The 3,817-nt window shown below is 39.0% G+C and overlaps 1 pseudogene across 1 annotated transcript; it reads right to left on the bottom strand.

Moving 5' to 3' along the window:
• Positions 1-2,356: 2,356 nt before the first annotated feature.
• Positions 2,357-3,390, bottom strand: LOC311295637 (beta-1,3-galactosyltransferase 2-like; annotated as a pseudogene). The gene has a single exon. The product of its transcript is annotated as a beta-1,3-galactosyltransferase 2-like (transcript).
• Positions 3,391-3,817: the final 427 nt, after the last annotated feature.

Here is a 3,817-nt window from a genome sequence, read left to right as displayed (position 1 = left end):
ACGCTGAGCAATTAGTCTAACCGCAGGTGGTTTGCTGTAATTCTAAGATAATAACCAAAAGACCAATCACAAGGAAGATTTTTAGGAGGAAGACATTTACTTTACCAACACATCTTAATTATCTTTTTTCCATTGTATCCTTCTCATGTCAGAAATGTATCACATTACAGAAATAAAGTGGGTTGCGAATGTAATTTGATGTTGACTTTAAAATGGTAAGATCAAGAGATGGTTTACTTTTGTTGGTTCCTGGAAAAAAAGTTCCTGGGACAAATTGTTCCATGTAATGCTAATAGCTTAAGTTGCTGTAGGCAGGCTCAACCATTCCATTCAAGTTCTTACATATAGTAATTAAATATTTGCAAATGTAACAATAAACTATTTAGTTCCAAAACAGCTTAAAATAATTATTTAATAGAATTAAGTCAAATGAGCTCTAGGGCAGTTTTAACATTAACCACTCTGCCATTAAGATTATGAGCAATGGTTTCCTCTCCATGATCAACCAAATCAGAAACGGCCCCCTCAGAAGTGACTGAATAACTTGACAAAAATAATACATTGTCAACCAACAAATTACCCTCTCCCTTAACAAACTGGGCATGAACCTTCATGATTCACATCTTTCCTACTCAACCAGAATGTCCACTGCGCTCCTATTACACCCTGTCCAGCTTTGTTCTCCTCAAATCCAGACGGCGGAAAAGATTGAGATCAGCAGAATCGGGGCGGGAATTTTGGGGCGGGAACGGTAGATATAAATATATAGGCCTTTACATATAGCATACACACAATCAGTCACAGTTCTACAGACTGTTACAAATGAAAACATTTTCAAGCATTAACTAAAGCCATTTTTACACTGCAAAGGTGGAACAGAAGCTGCATCTGACATGGCATTTATGTGTATTTAAGAATAAAAAATACAAAGAAGGTCCGTCATTACTACAATTAGCTTGAAAATTTGGGTAAATGTGTAAGATGTATGCCTATTTTTTCCCTCGTGTGATTTCCCTCGTGTGGTTATATTTTCCCTTGTAATTATGTATGGTTTGCAAAAATGGGAACTGCTGCATAGATGAGAGAAGCAAAGTGTATGTGCGGTGTGCACACGCTACATTATGGCCAAGCATGCACCCTTAAAATATCATCTGAATAACGCGCCACTGACTTTCCTGGTCTGTGGCGGAATTGTTTTCTGGAACTGCAAAATAGCACCAGGGAACGTTTGCGCCGGACCACGCCTCCTCTTTTCACTGAACGGCCCCCGGAGCGCAAGTTCATTCCCTAATTTACCGACGTGCGTCTGTGGAGGGAAAAGTTTGGTCCGATGACGTGCCAGTGTGTAATGTTGCGGAGGAAGACAGACGAAGACGAGGATCTAAACGCAGGGTGATTTAATAAAGTAACACAAAACAGAGAACACAGAACTCAAAGAACAAAATAACAAAACCTTGGGAATCACAGAGAAATACAACCATTACACGTACAACAACTGACAAAGTAACAAGTGAAACACAAGGGCTATAAATACACTGGGACCAACAAGCTAGACAAAATAACAAGGGGGTGTGGCTAATTAGAAACACCTGGGAAGACTAATAAACTAGAAAACTACAAAGGACTACAAAACATGGCACAGAACAGGAAATAACAAGTCCACACAAGACAAGGGGAACACAAGACAGGAATCATGACACAGTGGTGGTAAATCACAACTTAAAACATGTTTTCATAAAAATATTAAGATTGAACATGGGCATTATAAAAAGATATCTGCTATTGAAATCAGTGTGAACAGATGCACTCAGTCTCTCTATTTCACAACTCAAGTCATATCGTCATAGCTTGAATACACAGGCATTTGGAGGAACTTGTGAGATGTGAACCATATTTTATTAACTTATTAAATGAACAGATCCATAACTTATTAACTTTAAATTAAACAAATGCTTTCATACTAAATTAGTTCAGTTGTTTATTTGTTTCACATAGGCACTATATTTCTATTATTAAATATATCTCTCTTAATAAAATAATGCTTATGTGTCTGACTGTACACCTTGACCGTAATAAACAAATCGGTAACAATGAACAAAAGAAGTGCTTGAACAAAAACCAAAAAATTACCTTTACATTTCAGGTTTCTGTCTTGGTCTGAGTATTTAAAGATTTGAATCCCTTTTAATCCCTCCACAATGGCTCACCCTATTGACTTCCATTGTAAGTGCATTACTGTACATTGTAGACAGTGTAGACAATTGTAAAATGTAGACAATCAACATATTTTAAAAAAAACTAAACAAAACCTTGAATCTGCATTTTTCATTTTTGTTTGTTTCTGGTCATATTATTTTTATCTGGAACTCTTTACGTCCTTCCAGACATCCATTATCTGCTGTGGGGATCCCACGACTATTGAAATGATCCTGAGAAAATCTTCTCGATTATATTGTCCCATATAGATTCTAAACTGTGAAGGGTCTGCGGGGGATGAGGGTGCAATGCCCAAATGTTTCAGACAAGCGCCCACATATGCGTCTTCAATGTTAAAGGTCTTTACTTCCTTGGAAATTTCCACCATTTTTTCTGGCAGGTCATTGGAGAAGACATATCCTGTTCCCAGCAGGTAAGTGGGGTATTTCGGTTCGGGGTAAAGCTCCTCTGACACGTACCATTTTGAGTTTTTGTCTCTGACAACGGGCCGGTCCCACAACACCACTCCAGTGATGTAGTTCTGTCTGGGTGTGTTGGGTGCCAATAGGAGAGTCATCAGGTTTTCCAGGTTTAAGTACATGTCAGTATCGATCTTCATAGCATAAGTCGCTTGAGGGCAACGAGTGGCCAACCAGTCCATGATCACCATCGTCTTTATGGTCAGGTTGAAGTACGAGTCCACAAAGTTTCACTGCAGTAAGTCTCTGTGTTGTCGGCTCTCTTCCTCCAGTTGCTGTTGAGCTTTTCAGAGTCGGATCCTCCAGTCAAACCCACCAAGAACAGAGTCATCACTGCTTTTCCCTGGACTGTGCTCTCATTCCCCCACGTGCTCCGGATGGCGTTACGAGCTTCTACCTGATGGAGCGCCACAGGGACCATCAAGACCAGGAACGGATCCCACTGACTGCATTTATCGGGTTCGTCCAGGATGAACTGATAGTTGAGTGGATGAGCTATATGATAATGCAGTGAAACACGTTTGGTCACAGTGGGTGCTGCAGTGGCTGTTGTTTGTGTAGCTGTATTTTGATTGTCATTGCCAGAACGACCACAAGCCATTATATAATAGGAGCGTATCTGATTTACAACACCATCAAACCCAGTTTCAGGAGGCATAGAAGGCTTGACAGAGAAATGGTAGATGTAAAGGATGGCAGAAAATGATAATGCCATTGTAAGCAGGAGAATGAGCACTCTTTTAATCCGAGCCAGATTGTGTCTAAGAAAGAAAAAGAAACAGAAAATATTTTCCATGAAAGACCAAATCAGCATGGAATCATGTCATGATTATAATCATAATATGTACTTGATGTATTTATTTGGAAATTCACACTTTATGACTTCAGAATTCTGAACTAGCTACACACTTGTGGGTCATTCCCTGTCAAATCAACCAAACTTCGGAAACTTCGCCAGCTCAATTTTTTGATTTTGTTAAAAAAAATTCTGTTCTAAGACAAACATAAATAGTGATGAAAGCCAAAATATTAAATGTCACAGATGTATATTTACTGAGTAATCCACTATTTTGTAGAGGGTGTCAAAATGGCGATTTTTTTCCCCTGAGATTTGGAGCCAATTTACAGGGGTGTAAAAATGA

Source organism: Rutilus rutilus (genome assembly GCF_951802725.1).
Source record: "Rutilus rutilus genome assembly, chromosome: 8".
In the NCBI taxonomy this organism is placed as follows: Eukaryota; Metazoa; Chordata; class Actinopteri; order Cypriniformes; family Leuciscidae; genus Rutilus; species Rutilus rutilus.
This window is presented reverse-complemented; position numbering and strand designations above follow the sequence as displayed.